The sequence below is a fragment of the Crinia signifera genome, chromosome 5, assembly GCF_055691185.1.
Source record: "Crinia signifera chromosome 5, ASM5569118v1, whole genome shotgun sequence".
NCBI lineage: Eukaryota > Metazoa > Chordata > Amphibia > Anura > Myobatrachidae > Crinia > Crinia signifera.
The window spans coordinates 331,104,812-331,122,027 of record NC_139221.1 but is presented as its reverse complement, the minus strand read 5'-3'; the positions used below and the strand labels follow the sequence as shown (position 1 = coordinate 331,122,027).

Genomic DNA, 17,216 nt, shown 5'->3' with positions numbered 1-17,216 from the left:
TACAGGATAGGAACAGGTACCGAGCATTGCACCAGTCAGGGGTAGTACTGTGTAGTTACTCATACATACAGGATAGGAACAGGTACTGAGCATTGCACCAGTCAGGGGTAGCACTGTGTAGTTACTCATACATACAGGGTAGGAACAGGTACCGAGCATTGCACCAGTCAGGGGTAGCACTGTGCAGTTACTCATACATACAGGATAGGAACAGGTACCGAGCATTGCACCAGTCAGGGGTAGCACTGTGCAGTTACTCATGCATACAGGGTAGGAACAGGTACCGAGCATTGCACCAGTCAGGGGTAGCACTGTGCAGTTACTCATGCATACAGGCTAGGAACAGGTACTGAGCATTGCACCAGTCAGGGGTAGCACTGTGCAGAGGTCAGTTTATACAGCAGTAGTTGCATCTTGCACTATAGTCCAGAAGAACTATGCAATACCCATACATACGAGATAAGGACAGAACCTGAGAATTACATGCAGTATACAGAGCAGGAGAAGTGATACTGTGCACTAGGGTAATAGTAATACTGTACATTCCTATAGATGGAGGCACAGTGATTGGTGATACATAGTGAGAGTTCTCCCTGGCGGCTCTGATGTGGGGGAGTGATACTGTGCACCAGGGGCGCAGTGATTGGTGACACATAGGGGGTTACATACCTCCCAACGTGACCCTCTCCAGGAGGGACACAATGCTCTGCTCCTGGACTTTCCTCTTAAGTTATGATTGCTGTCACCTGTTTTGAACAGGTTAAGTGAAAAGAAAGGTTTTTCAGCACAGGTGATGGCAATCATTACTTAACAGGGAAGTCCAGAAATAGAGCATTCTGTCCCTCCTGGAGAGGGTCATGTTGGGAGTTATGGGGTTATTCCATACTTGCCTACCTGACCCTCTCCATGCGGGAGAAAATGCTCTGTTCCTGGACTTCCCTGGTAATGTATGATTGCCAGCACCTGTGGGGAGCTAGGTAAAGGTATTTCAGCACAGGTGCTGGCAATCATACATTACCAGGGAAGTCCAGAAACAGAGCATTTTCTCCCGCATGGAGAGGGTCAGGTAGGCAAGTATGGGTTACTCTAGTTCTGCCAAATTCCTTCTTAGATGGACAAAACCATGTGCACTGCAGGTGGGGCAGATGTAACTTGTGCAGATAGAGTTAGATTTGGGTGGGGTTTTACTTCAAAGTGAGATCTATATTGCAGTGTAGAAAAAAAACAGTCAGTATTTACCCTGCACAGAAACAAAATAACTCACCCAAATCTAATTCTCTCTGCACCTGTTACATCTGCCCCCTGCAGAGCACATGGTTTTGTCCATCTAAGAAGGAATTTGCCTCTAAGAGTGAACTAGAATAAGGGCCATAGTGAGAGTTCTCCCCGGCGGCTCTGATGTGGTGGAGTGATACTGTGCACCAGGGTAATACATTCCTATAGATAAAGGCGTAGTGATACATAGTGAGAGTTCTCCCTGGCGGCTCTGATGTGGTGGAGTGATACTGTGCACCAGGGTAATACATTCCTATAGATAAAGGCGTAGTGATACATAGTGAGAGTTCTCCCTGGCGGCTCTGATGTGGTGGAGTGATACTGTGCACCAGGGTAATACATTCCTATAGATAAAGGCGTAGTGATACATAGTGAGAGTTCTCCCTGGCGGCTCTGATGTGGTGGAGTGATACTGTGCACCAGGGTAATATATTCCTATAGATAAAGGCGTAGTGATACATAGTGAGAGTTCTCCCTGGCGGCTCTGATGTGGTGGAGTGATACTGTGCACCAGGGTAATACATTCCTATAGATAAAGGCGTAGTGATACATAGTGAGAGTTCTCCCTGGCGGCTCTGATGTGGTGGAGTGATACTGTGCACCAGGGTAATACATTCCTATAGATAAAGGCGTAGTGATACATAGTGAGAGTTCTCCCCGGCGGCTCTGATGTGGGGGAGTGATACTGTGCACCCGGGGAATACATTCCTATAGATAAAGGCGTAGTGATATATAGTGAGAGTTCTCCCCGGCGGCTCTGATGTGGTGGAGTGATACTGTGCACCCGGGGAATACATTCCTATAGATAAAGGCGTAGTGATACATAGTGAGAGTTCTCCCTGGCGGCTCTGATGTGGTGGAGTGATACTGTGCACCAGGGTATTACATTCCTATAGATAAAGGCGTAGTGATACATAGTGAGAGTTCTCTCTGGCGGCTCTGATGTGGTGGAGTGATACTGTGCACCAGGGTATTACATTCCTATAGATAAAGGCGTAGGGATACATAGTGAGAGTTCTCCCTGGCGGCTCTGATGTGGTGGAGTGATACTGTGCACCAGGGTAATACATTCCTATAGATAAAGGCGTAGTGATACATAGTGAGAGTTCTCCCTGGCGGCTCTGATGTGATGGAGTGATACTGTGCACCAGGGTAATACATTCCTATAGATAAAGGCGTAGTGATACATAGTGAGAGTTCTCCCTGGCGGCTCTGATGTGGTGGAGTGATACTGTGCACCAGGGTAATACATTCCTATAGATAAAGGCGTAGTGATACATAGTGAGAGTTCTCCCTGGCGGCTCTGATGTGGTGGAGTGATACTGTGCACCAGGGTAATACATTCCTATAGATAAAGGCGTAGTGATACATAGTGAGAGTTCTCCCTGGCGGCTCTGATGTGGTGGAGTGATACTGTGCACCAGGGTAATACATTCCTATAGATAAAGGCGTAGTGATACATAGTGAGAGTTCTCCCCGGCGGCTCTGATGTGGTGGAGTGATACTGTGCACCAGGGTAATACATTCCTATAGATAAAGGCGTAGTGATACATAGTGAGAGTTCTCCCCGGCGGCTCTGATGTGGGGGAGTGATACTGTGCACCCGGGGAATACATTCCTATAGATAAAGGCGTAGTGATACATAGTGAGAGTTCTCCCTGGCGGCTCTGATGTGGTGGAGTGATACTGTGCACCAGGGTATTACATTCCTATAGATAAAGGCGTAGTGATACATAGTGAGAGTTCTCTCTGGCGGCTCTGATGTGGTGGAGTGATACTGTGCACCAGGGTAATACATTCCTATAGATAAAGGCGTAGTGATACATAGTGAGAGTTCTCTCTGGCGGCTCTGATGTGGTGGAGTGATACTGTGCACCAGGGTATTACATTCCTATAGATAAAGGCGTAGTGATACATAGTGAGAGTTCTCCCTGGCGGCTCTGATGTGGTGGAGTGATACTGTGCACCAGGGTAATACATTCCTATAGATAAAGGCGTAGTGATACATAGTGAGAGTTCTCTCTGGCGGCTCTGATGTGGTGGAGTGATACTGTGCACCAGGGTAATACATTCCTATAGATAAAGGCGTAGTGATACATAGTGAGAGTTCTCCCCGGCGGCTCTGATGTGGTGGAGTGATACTGTGCACCAGGGTAATACATTCCTATAGATAAAGGCGTAGTGATACATAGTGAGAGTTCTCCCTGGCGGCTCTGATGTGGTGGAGTGATACTGTGCACCAGGGTAATACATTCCTATAGATAAAGGCGTAGTGATACATAGTGAGAGTTCTCCCTGGCGGCTCTGATGTGGTGGAGTGATACTGTGCACCAGGGTAATACATTCCTATAGATAAAGGCGTAGTGATACATAGTGAGAGTTCTCCCTGGCGGCTCTGATGTGGTGGAGTGATACTGTGCACCAGGGTAATACATTCCTATAGATAAAGGCGTAGTGATACATAGTGAGAGTTCTCCCTGGCGGCTCTGATGTGGTGGAGTGATACTGTGCACCAGGGTAATACATTCCTATAGATAAAGGCGTAGCGATACATAGTGAGAGTTCTCCCTGGCGGCTCTGATGTGGTGGAGTGATACTGTGCACCCGGGGAATACATTCCTATAGATAATGGCGTAGTGATACATAGTGAGAGTTCTCCCTGGCGGCTCTGATGTGGTGGAGTGATACTGTGCACCAGGGTAATACATTCCTATAGATAAAGGCGTAGTGATACATAGTGAGAGTTCTCCCTGGCGGCTCTGATGTGGTGGAGTGATACTGTGCACCAGGGTAATACATTCCTATAGATAAAGGCGTAGTGATACATAGGGAGAGTTCTCCCTGGCGGCTCTGATGTGGTGGAGCGATTAGTAGGACAGAAGATACGGGATGTGTTACCGCCGGCTCCTGTGATTTCAGCTGTAGCTGCTGTCAGCATGTCATAAACCACAGTAATCTGATGTAATCCGTCCTGCTGTCTGTGCGCTGTCTCTTCTGCCCTGCGGCAGCGTTACCTGTCTATTTATAACGCAGTGATCACCCTTTCCTGCCTGCTCCCTACTGCCCAGCAAACGGGTCCTCTCAGAATAACAACGAAACGCGTTAGCATCGCTTTGTCCTCTGAAAAAATCTTTTTAAATAATTTTTTTTTCCAATTCTTTAAAGTTTTCCTTTTTAAAACATTGGTCAGTAGCCGTATACTGATATATGACTGATACATCGCTGCTGATATATGACTGATACATCGCTGCTGATATATGACTGATACATCGCTGCTGATATATGACTGATACATCGCTGCTGATATATGACTGATTCATCGCTGCTGATATATGACTGATACATCGCTGCTGATATATGACTGATACATCGCTGCTGATATATGACTGATACATCGCTGCTGATATATGACTGATACATCGCTGCTGATATATGACTGATACATCGCTGCTGATATATGACTGATACATCGCTGCTGATATATGACTGATACATCGCTGCTGATATATGACTGATACATCGCTGCTGATATATGACTGATTCATCGCTGCTGATATATGACTGATACATCGCTGCTGATATATGACTGATTCATCGCTGCTGATATATGACTGATACATCGCTGCTGATATATGACTGATACATCGCTGCTGATATATGACTGATACATCGCTGCATTACGCTCACAGTATCAGTGCGGAATCGCTGCGTGTTCTACGGGTTCCGAGTTACCCCAAAGAGTATGGAAATGTCAATGAGTAAACAGGGAACTTTCCTGCACCGGTCACACAACCCGTATTTACACAACACTGGGGGCATGGAGCCCATATCCCACCTGGGGAACCAGAAATACGGGACAAGCTGTCCCAAACCTGCCAGATTCCTCAGAAAGTCCCCTGCAGGGCAGATGGGAGGGGACAGGGCACTCACCAGACAGGTGATAGTGGAGGATGAAGGAAGGGGGGGGGGGGTAGCTTCCGGGCCAAACTGACACTTTAATCTATAGGGATCTGTACAGCGAAGCTTACAAGGGATGAGTAGGGGCTGTGTAAGGTGACTTTCCAACATGACCCCCCCCCCCATCTGATACTACCGCACCAGCTGTAACCCCAGGGAGCAGTAGGGATTGATGCTGTAACGCATATCCAAGCGCAGCCGAGGAATCAGCGGTTACACCGAGTTGTGCCAGTGACATCATTCCCGGGTATAGTGCGAAACGCGTCACCCAACCTCTCACCCTATGTCCCTGCCGAAGAGCAGCCACCATCCCGGCATCTTATATTAGATGTGGACATTTCTCATCACATCCCCAATATATGTACACGGTGCGATGCGCAGTACTGATGGGCCAAGTGGTTCTTATCTGCCGTCAAATTCTATGTTTCTATGTACTGAGCCTGGGAGATAGGCTTCCAACTGCCATGTTACAGGCTGTATTGAAAAATGACAGTTAGGAGATAGTTCATTGGGACTATGTGAGTCTATGCACAAGGCCCTGGAGAAGGATAAAGTACCTTTCAGCCAGCTCCTAACTGTCAGTTTTGAAACCTACCCTGTAACAAGGCAGTTAGGGGCTGATTGGCCGGTACATTGTGTTATACAGTAAAGCCGACTGCGATGTACAATAACAGGGAGCGGGGTAATGCGCAGGGAGCGGGGTAATGCGCAGGTAGCGGGGTAATGCATGCAGGGAGCAGGTGTGTACAGCGCCGCAGCTCGTGTCACATTATATAGGATGACAGCGGGGACTTACCTCTCAGTTATATACAGTCAGGACGAGATCTCCAGGAGTCCTATAAACAGAGGAACAGCCCAGTCACTACAGGCATGTATCACATACAGGTCTGTACTACAGTATTAGTGACAGCGTACAGTGATATATGTGCACAATGCAGAGCTTTCTGCTCCTCCTACTAAAACACAGGCTCCTCCTACTGCGCTATATATATATAATGTCCTTTTCATGCAGGACTTTGTTTTTTTTGGGCAACCTGTCCTATAATTATCTATAATCACATTACAGTATATTTCAAATCTGCACGCCTTACAGAGCTACATTACAGTGTGAGAATAACGCTGCCTGTGTGAGTAACTGAGCCCCTGCTAACACCATGCTGCACTGCAGGGGGCAGATGTAACATGTGCAGAGAGTTAGGTGTGGGAGGGGCGTGTCCTAGCTCAGAGTTACATTGCGGTATGAGAATACAGCTGCCCAACATGTGAGGGCTACATGCAGAAGCAGCCAGTAACTGAGCCCCTGGTAACACCATGCTGCACTGCAGGGGGGCAGATGTAACATGTGCAGAGAGTTAGGTGTGGGAGGGGTGTGTCCTAGCTCAGAGCTACATTACAGTGTGAGAATAACGCTGCCTGTGTGAGTAACTGAGAACCTGGTAACACCATGCTGCACTGCAGGGGGCAGATGTAACATGTGCAGAGAGTTAGGTGAGGGAGGGGTGTCCTAGCTCAGGGCTACATTGCAGTGTGAGAATAACGCTGCCTGTGTGAGTAACTGAGCCCCTGGTAACACCATGCTGCACTGCAGGGGGCAGATGTAACATGTGAAGAGAGTTAGGTGTGGGAGAGGCGTGTCCTAGCTCAGAGCTACATTACAGTGTGAGAATAGAGCTGCCCGTGTGAGTAACTGAGCACCTGGGTAACACCATGCTGCACTGCAGGGGGCAGATGTAACCTGTGCAGAGTTAGGTGCGGGAGGGGCGTGTCCTAGCTCAGAGCTACATTGCAGTGTGAGAATAAAGCTGCCCAGTATGTGAGGGCTACATGCAGAAGCAGCCAGTAACTGAGCACCTGGGTAACACCATGCTGCACTGCAGGGGGGCAGATGTAACATGTGCAGAGAGTTAGGTGTGGGAGGGGCGTGTCCTAGCTCAGGGCTACATTGCAGTGTGAGAATAAAGCTGTCCAGCATGTGTGGGCTACATGCAGAAGCAGCCAGTAACTGAGCACCTAGGTAACACCATGCTGCACTGCAGGGGGCAGATGTAACATGTACAGAGAGTTAGGTGTGGGAGGGGCTTGTCCAAGGTCAGAGCTACATTGCAATGTGAAAATAAAGCCGCCCAGCATGTGTGGGCTACATAAAGAGACCCAGTTCCATTACCTCCGGCCCCCGCAGCGAAGCTCTGTATGGATAAGCACCGGCTCTCAGGAATGAGGATGGTCCTCTCTGTACATCACACAGGAACGTGTCGCTCTGCACCTGGGAACACAGGAGAATTGCGTTATTGTACAACTGATGTACTATCTGCCTGCGAGCCGCTGAGATGTGATATAACTGGGGCCACCTCACTGTACCAGAGCCACAATGGAGCGGATGGGGCCACAGCCCCAGGCCCCATATAATATAGGCCTATCAGCATGAGAGCCTGGCACCCAGGGAGCACAGTCTGCCATAAATCAATATTACATCAGAATTTCTTGTTCCTCAGAAAATAATGTCATTTATCTACTTTTACACATTTAATGAAACAATGGAGATGTTCCCCAATCAGCCAATCAGCTTCTCACTGTCATTTCATTCACTGTGCTAGATCAATGACAGAAGCTGATTGGTTGCTTAGGTACATGCACAGCTGACAGGTAAGTTACTGTATTACACCGGTACCCCTACAGCTGACAGGTAAGTTACTGTATTACACCGGTACCCCTACAGCTGACAGGTAAATTACTGTATTACACCTGTACCCCTACAGCTGACAGGTAAGTTACTGTATTACACCTGTACCCCTACAGCTGACAGGTAAGTTACTGTATTACACCTGTACCCCTACAGCTGACAGGTAACTTACAGTATTACACCTGTACCCCTACAGCTGACAGGTAAGTTACTGTATTACACCTGTACCTCTGCAGCTGACAGGTAAGTTACTGTATTACACGGGTACCCCTACAGCTGACAGGTAAGTTACTGTATTACACCTGTACCCCTACAGCTGACAGGTAAGTTACTGTATTACACCTGTACCCCTACAGCTGACAGGTAAGTTACTGTATTACACCGGTACCCCTACAGCTGACAGGTAAGTTACTGTATTACACCAGTACCCCTACAGCTGACAGGTAAGTTACTGTATTACACCTGTACCCCTACAGCTGACAGGTAAGTTACTGTATTACACCTGTACCCCTACAGCTGACAGGTAAGTTACTGTATTACACCGGTACCCCTACAGCTGACAGGTAAATTACTGTATTACACCTGTACCCCTACAGCTGACAGGTAAGTTACTGTATTACACCGGTACCCCTACAGCTGACAGGTAAGTTACTGTATTACACCGGTACCCCTACAGCTGACAGGTAAGTTACTGTATTACACCTGTACCCCTACAGCTGACAGGTAAGTTACTGTATTACACCTGTACCTCTTCAGCTGACAGGTAAGTTACTGTATTACACCTGTACCCCTACAGCTGACAGGTAAGTTACTATATTACACCTGTACCCCTACAGCTGACAGGTAAGTTACTGTATTACACCTGTACCCCTACCCTACAGGTAAGGTATTATACCGGTACCCCTACAGCTGACAGGTAAATTACTGTTTTACACCTGTACTCCTACAGCTGACAGGTAAGTTACTGTATTACACCGGTACCCCTACAGCTGACAGGTAAGTTACTGTTTTACACCTGTACCCCTACAGCTGACAGGTAAGTTACTGTATTACACCTGTACACCTACAGCTGACAGGTAAGTTAATGTAGTACACCGGTACCCCTACAGCTGACAGGTAAGTTACTGTATTACACCCGTACCCCTACAGCTGACAGGTGAGTTACTGTATTACACCTGTACCCCTACAGCTGACGGGTAAGTTATTACACTGATACACCCCAGTGACGGGTAAGTTATCACACTGATACACCCCAGTGATGGGTAAGTTATCACACTGATACACCCCAGTGACGGGTAAGTTATCACACTGATACACCCCAGTGATGGGTAAGTTATCACACTGATACACCCCAGTGACGGGTAAGTTATCACACTGATACACCCCAGTGATGGGTAAGTTATCACACTGATACACCCCAGTGATGGGTAAGTTATCACACTGATACACACCAGTGACGGGTAAGTTATCACACTGATACACACCAGTGACGGGTAAGTTATCACGCTGATACACCCCAGTGATGGGTAAGATATCACACTGATACACCCCAGTGACGGGTAAGTTATCACACTGATACACCCCAGTGACGGGTAAGTTATCACACTGATTCACCCCAGTGACGGGTAAGTTATCACACTGATACACCCCAGTGGCGGGTAAGTTATCACACTCATTCACACCAGTGGCTGGTACGTTATCACACTGATTCACCCCAGTGGCGGGTAAGTTATTACACTGATACACCCCAGAGACGGGTAAGTTATCACACTGATACACCCCAGTGACGTGTAAAGGCCCCCATACACTAGCCGATTTTGGTCAGATTTCAGCCAGATCAGTCGGATCTGGCCGAAATCGGACCTAAATCGGCTAGTTTTGATGTCCCCTCAGATCCGATGCGCGGTCCCGTGCGCATCGGATCTGCGTCGGGTGGTCGGACCTGCTGCACGTCCGATCACCCGACTTGGGACCTAGTGGGGCGGCGCGGCGGTAGAGGGAGCAGGGGGGGCTGGGGACGCTGCGGTTGACACAGGCGGCAGTAATGTAGAGGCAGGCAGGGGGAGCCGGCGGGAGCTGTCAGTACGGAAGGAAAAAAAAAAAAGCCCATACTATGAATGGGCAGCCTGTGATTGGCTAAGCGCTCTCTCAGCCAGTCAGCAATTGGCTGAGAGAGCGCTCAGCAGCCAATCACAGGCTGCCCATTCATTGTATGGGCTTTTTTTTTTCTTCGGTACAGACAGCTCCCGGCTCCCCCTGCCCGGCTCAGCTGTAAGTAATTGCCGCAGCGTCCGTCCCCCCAGCCGCCTCAATGTCCCCCTGCCCCCTGCTCCCTTCACATTGCAGCTCCCCTGGAGTTGCAAATGATACATCGCATGCGATGTATCATTTGCAAAACTTGGCACATCAAGTGCCAAATCGTGTGTCCCCCTCCTGGGGAGCTGCAGGGGGGAATCAGGTCCGACTTCTCCTTAGGACAAGTCGGACTAATGTATGGGGGCCTTAAGTTATCACACTGATACACCCCAGTGACGGGTAAGTTATCACACTGATACACCCCAGTGACGGGTAAGTTATCACACTGATACACCCCAGTGACGGGTAAGTTTTTACACTGATACACCCCAGTGACGGGTAAGTTATCACACTGATACACACCAGTGGCTGGTACGTTATCACACTGATACACCCCAGTGACGGGTAAGTTATCACGCTGATACACCCCAGTGACGGGTAAGTTATTACACTGATACACCCCAGAGACGGGTAAGTTATCACACTGATACACCCCAGTGACGTGTAAGTTATCACACTGATACACCCCAGTGACGGGTAAGTTATCACACTGATACACCCCAGAGACGGGTAAGTTATCATACTGATACACCCCAGTGACGGGTAAGTTATCACACTGATACACCCCAGTGACGGGTAAGTTATCACACTGATACACACTAGTGGCGGTGACGGGTAAGTTATCACACTGATACATCCCAGTGGCGGGTAAGTTATTACACTGATACACCCCAGAGACGGGTAAGTTATCACACTGATTCACCCCAGTGACGGGTAAGTCATCACACTGATACACCCCAGTGACGGGTAAGTTATCACACTGATACACCCCAGAGACGGGTAAGTTATCACACTGATACACCCCAGTGACGTGTAAGTTATCACACTGATACATCCCAGTGGCGGGTAAGTTATCACACTGATACACCCCAGAGACAGGTAAGTTATCACACTGATACACCCCAGAGACGTGTAAGTTATCACACTGATACACCCCAGTGACGGGTAAGTTATCACACTGATACACCCCAGAGACGGGTAAGTTATCACACTGATACACCCCAGTGACGTGTAAGTTATCACACTGATACACCCCAATGACGGGTAAGTGATCACACTGATACACCCCAGTGACGGGTAAGTTATCACACTGATACACCCCAGTGACGGGTAAGTTATCACACTGATACACACCAGTGGCGGGTAAGTTATCACACTGATACACACCAGTGGCGGGTAAGTTATCACACTGATACACCCCAGTGACGGGTAAGTTATCACACTGATTCACCCCAGTGACGGGTAAGTTATCATACTGATACACCCCAGAGACGGGTAAGTTATCACACTGATACACCCCAGTGACGTGTAAGTTATCACGCTGATACACCCCAGTGACGGGTAAGTTATCACGCTGATACACCCCAGTGACGGGTAAGTTATCACGCTGATACACCCCAGAGACGGGTAAGTTATCACGCTGATACAACCCAGTGACGGGTAAGTTATCACGCTGATACACCCCAATGACGGGTAAGTTATCACGCTGATACACACCAGTGACGGGTAAGTTATCACACTGATACACCCCAGAGACGGGTAAGTTTTCACACTGATACACCCCAGAGACGGGTAAGTTATCACACTGATACACCCCAGAGACGGGTAAGTTATCACGCTGATACACCCCAGTGACGTGTAAGTTATCACACTGATACACCCCAATGACGGGTAAGTTATCACACTGATACACACCAGTGACGGGTAAGTTATCACACTGATACACCCCAGTGATGGGTAAGTTATCACACTGATACACCCCAGAGACGGGTAAGTTATCACACTGATACACCCCAGTGACGGGTAAGTTATCACACTGATACACCCCAGTGACGTGTAAGTTATCACACTGATACACCCCAGAGACGGGTAAGTTTTCACACTGATACACCCCAGAGACGGGTAAGTTATCACACTGATACACCCCAGAGACGGGTAAGTTATCACACTGATACACCCCAGAGACGGGTAAGTTATCACACTGATACACCCCAGAGACGGGTAAGTTATCACACTGATACACCCCAGAGATGGGTAAGTTATCACACTGATACACCCCAGAGACGGGTAAGTTATTACACTGATACACCCCAGTGACGGGTAAGCTATCACACTGATACACCCCAGTGACGGGTAAGTTATCACACTGATACACCCCAGAGACCGGTAAGTTTTCACACTGATACACCCCAGAGACGGGTAAGTTTTCACACTGATACACCCCAGAGACGGGTAAGTTATCACACTGATACACCCCAGAGACGGGTAAATTATCACACTGATACACCCCAGTGACGGGTAAGTTATCACACTGATACACCCCAGTGACGGGTAAGTTATCACACTGATACACCCCAGTGACGGGTAAGGTATCACACTGATACACCTCAGTGACAGATAAGTTATCACACTGATACACCCCAGTGACGGGTAAGTTATCACACTGATACACACCAGTGATGGGTAAATTATCACACTGATACACCCCAGTGACGGGTAAGTTATCACACTGATACACCCCAGTGATGGGTAAATTATCACACTGATACACCCCAGTGACGGGTAAGTTATCACACTGATACACCCCAAAGACGGGTAAGTTATCACACTGATACACCCCAGTGATGGGTAAGTTATCACACTGATACACCCCAGTGACGGGTAAGTTATCACACTGATACACCCCAGTGACGGGTAAGTTATCACACTGATACACCCCAGTGACGGGTAAGTTATCACACTGATACACCCCAGAGACGGGTAAGTTTTCACGCTGATACACCCCAGAGACGGGTAAGTTTTCACACTGATACACCCCAGTGACGGGTAAGTTATCACACTGATACACCCCAGTGACGGGTAAGTTATCACACTGATACACCCCAGAGACGGGTAAGTTATCACACTGATACATCCTAGTGGCGGGTAAGTTATCACACTGATACACCCCAGTGACAGAGATATATGTGTGCGTGTGTGTGTGTGTATGACACTAATAATACGGCTACAATTACACAACCCCCTCTGTCTGTAAAAGTGTCACAATCAGCCAGAGGTAAAGCGCATTAATAACTGTAATATTACTTGGCACAGCAGGGAGTGGGCAATAATGTAGTCTCTGCTCAGTCTCTGCCAGCTGTGACAAAGGGCAATAAGGAGAGAGCAACTATGTTACCCATCAGTCAGGGCACTGTGGAGCGGGCACACTATAGAATACCCCATGAGTGAGGGCACTGGGGAGGGGGCACATTATAGAATGCTCCATCAGTGAGGGCACTGGGGAGGGGGCACACTATAGAACACCCCGTCAGTGAGGGCACTGGGGAGGGGGCACACTATAGAACACCCCGTCAGTGAGGGCACTGGGGAGGGGGCACACTATAGAACACCCTGTCAGTGAGGGCACTGGGGAGGGGGCACACTATAGAACACCCCATCAGTGAGGGCACTGGGGAGGGGGCACACTATAGAACACCCTATCAGTGAGGGCACTGGGGAGGGGGCACACTATAGAACACCCTGTCAGTGAGGGCACTGGGGAGGGGGCACACTATAGAATACCCTGTCAGTGAGGGCACTGGGGAGGGGGCACACTATAGAATACCCTGTCAGTGAGGGCACTGGGGAGGGGGCACACTATAGAACACCCCATTAGTGAGGGCACTGGGGAGGGGGCACATTATAGAATACCCTTTCAGTGAGGGCACTGGGGAGGGGGCACACTATAGAACACCCTGTCAGTGAGGGCACTGGGGAGGGGGCACACTATAGAACACCCTGTCAGTGAGGGAACTGGGGAGGGGGCACACTATAGAACACCCTGTCAGTGAGGGCACTGGGGAGGGGGCACACTATAGAATACCCTGTCAGTGAGGGCACTGGGGAGGGGGCACACTATAGAATACCCTGTCAGTGAGGGCACTGGGGAGGGGGCACACTATAGAACACCCCATCAGTGAGGGCACTGGGGAGGGGACACACTATAGAATACCCCATCAGTGAGGGCACTGGGGAGGGGGCACACTATAGAACACCCTGTCAGTGAGGGCACTGGGGAGGGGGCACACTATAGAACACCCTGTCAGTGAGGGTACTGGGAAGAGGGCATAACTATAGAATACCCTGTCAGTGAGGGCACTGGGGAGGGGGCACACTATAGAATAGCCTGTCAGTGAGGGCACTGGGGAGGGGGCACACTATAGAATACCCTGTCAGTGAGGGAACTGGGGAGGGGGCACACTATAGAACACCCTGTCAGTGAGGGCACTGGGGAGGGGGCACACTATAGAACACCCTGTCAGTGAGGGCACTGGGGAGGGGGCACACTATAGAACACCCTGTCAGTGAGGGCACTGGGGAGGGGGCACACTATAGAACACCCTGTCAGTGAGGGTACCGGGGAGGGGGCACACTATAGAACACCCTGTCAGTGAGGGCACTGGGGAGGGGGCACACTATAGAACACCCCATCAGTGAGGGCACTGGGGAGGGGGCACACTATAGAACACCCCATCAGTGAGGGCACTGGGGAGGGGGCACACTATAGAACACTTTGTCAGTGAGGGCACTGGGGAGGGGGGCACACTATAGAATACCCCGTCAGTGAGGGCACTGGGGAGGGGGCACACTATAGAATACCCTGTCAGTGAGGGCACTGGGGAGGGGGCACACTATAGAACACCCTGTCAGTGAGGGCACTGGGGAGGGGGCACACTATAGAACACCCCGTCAGTGAGGGCACTGGGGAGGGGGCACACTACAGAACACCCTGTCAGTGAGGGCACTGGGGAGGGGGCACACTATAGAACACCCCGTCAGTGAGGGTACCGGGGAGGGGGCACACTATAGAACACCCTGTCAGTGAGGGCACTGGGGAGGGGGCACACTATAGAATGCTCCATCAGTGAGGGCACTGGGGAGGGGGCACACTATAGAACACCCTGTCAGTGACGGCACTGGGGAGGGGGCACACTATAGAATACCCCGTCAGTGAGGGAACTGGGGAGGGGGCACACTATAGAATACCCCGTCAGTGAGGGAACTGGGGAGGGGACACACTATAGAACACCCTGTCAGTGAGGGCACTGGGGAGGGGGCACACTATAGAATACCCTGTCAGTGAGGGCACTGGGGAGGGGGCACACTATAGAACACCCTGTCAGTGAGGGCACTGGGGAGGGGGCACACTATAGAATACCCTGTCAGTGAGGGCACTGGGGAGGGGGCACACTATAGAACACCCTGTCAGTGAGGGCACTGGGGAGGGGACACACTATAGAATACCCTGTCAGTGAGGGCACTGGGGAGGGGGCACACTATAGAACACCCTGTCAGTGAGGGCACTGGGGAGGGGGCACACTATAGAACACCCCATCAGTGAGGGCACTGGGGAGAGGGCACACTATAGAACACCCTGTCAGTGAGGGCACTGGGGAGGGGGCACACTACAGAATACATCACCAGTGAGGGCACTGGGGAGGGGGCACACTATAGAATACCCTGTCAGTGAGGGCACTGGGGAGGGGGCACATTATAGAATACCCTGTCAGTGAGGGCACTGGGGAGGGGGCACACTATAGAACACCCTGTCAGTGAGGGCACTGGGGAGGGGGCACACTATAGAACACCCCATCAGTGAGGGCACTGGGGAGAGGGCACACTATAGAACACCCTGTCAGTGAGGGCACTGGGGAGGGGGCACACTATAGAATACCTTGTCAGAGAGGGCACACTATAGAATACCCTGTCAGTGAGGGCACTGGGGAGAGGGCACACAATAGAACACCCTGTCAGTGAGGGCACTGCGGAGAGGACACACTATAGAACACCCTGTCAGTGAGGGCACTGGGGAGGGGGCACACTATAGATTACCCTGTCAGTGAGGGCACTGGGGAGGGGGCACACTATAGAATACCCCGTCAGTGAGGTCACTGGGGAGGGGGCACACTATAGAATACCCTGTCAGTGAGGGCACTGGGGAAGGGGCACACTATAGAATACCCCGTCAGTGAGAGCACTGGGGAGGGGGCACACTATAGAACACCCCGTCAGTGAGGGAACTGGGGAGGGGGCACACTATAGAACACCCCGTCAGTGTGGGCACTGGGGAAGGGGCACACTATAGAATACCCTGTCAGTGAGGGCACTGGGGAGGGGGCACACTATAGAACACCCTGTCAGTGAGGGCACTGGGGAGAGGGCACACTGTAGAACACCCTGTCAGTGAGGGCACTGGGGAAGGGGCACACTATAGAATACCCTGTCAGTGAGGTCACTGGGGAGGGGGCACACTACAGAATACATCACCAGTGAGGGCACTGGGGAGGGGGAACACTATAGAACACCCTGTCAGTGAGGGCACTGGGGAGGGGGCACACTATAGAACACCCTGTCAGTGAGGGCACTGGGGAGGGGGCACACTATAGAACACCCCATCAGTGAGGGCACTGGGGAGAGGGCACACTATAGAACACCCTGTCAGTGAGGGCACTGGGGAAGGGGCACACTATAGAATACCCCGTCAGTGAGGTCACTGGGGAGGGGGCATACTACAGAATACATCACCAGTGAGGGCACTGGGGTGCGGGCACACAGGATATATAAAGTGTATATAATATGATCTATCAGTCAGTATTGGAGATAAGGTATCCCTCCGACCCCCCTCCGCCCCCCTCTCACCTGTCTCATGTGACCGAGTTCCCAGCTCTCCTGTCACTTTCAGGCTCATTCCAGCTCTGAGTCCCAAATCTGCCCAACCTCCTGTGTGATTATTTAAAGGGCTGGGACAGTCCTGCCCTCCCCTCCCCGCCCTCCCCATCCTGAGCCATACAGGAGGGGCTGGCATGCCAGGTATGTGGGGTGGTGGGGGCAGCCCCCCTAGCACAGGAGCGATGATCACACCTGTGAAGGGTTAATAACCAGTATCCCCGGCAGTGAAAGGGTGATAGGT

The 17,216-nt window shown here is 50.4% G+C and overlaps 1 protein-coding gene across 1 annotated transcript in view; it reads right to left on the bottom strand.

Moving 5' to 3' along the window:
• The window catches only part of EPPK1 (epiplakin 1), a 72,555-nt gene extending 55,556 nt beyond the window's left edge, over nt 1-16,999 (bottom strand). The window contains exons 1-3 of the mRNA XM_083144991.1: nt 16,946-16,999; nt 7,397-7,495; nt 6,029-6,068 (exon numbers count right to left, since the gene is read on the bottom strand). The gene's annotated coding sequence lies outside the window, so the exon portion shown is untranslated. The remainder of the gene's footprint in view (nt 1-6,028; nt 6,069-7,396; nt 7,496-16,945) is intronic.
• Between the last annotated feature and the right edge of the window lie 217 nt (nt 17,000-17,216).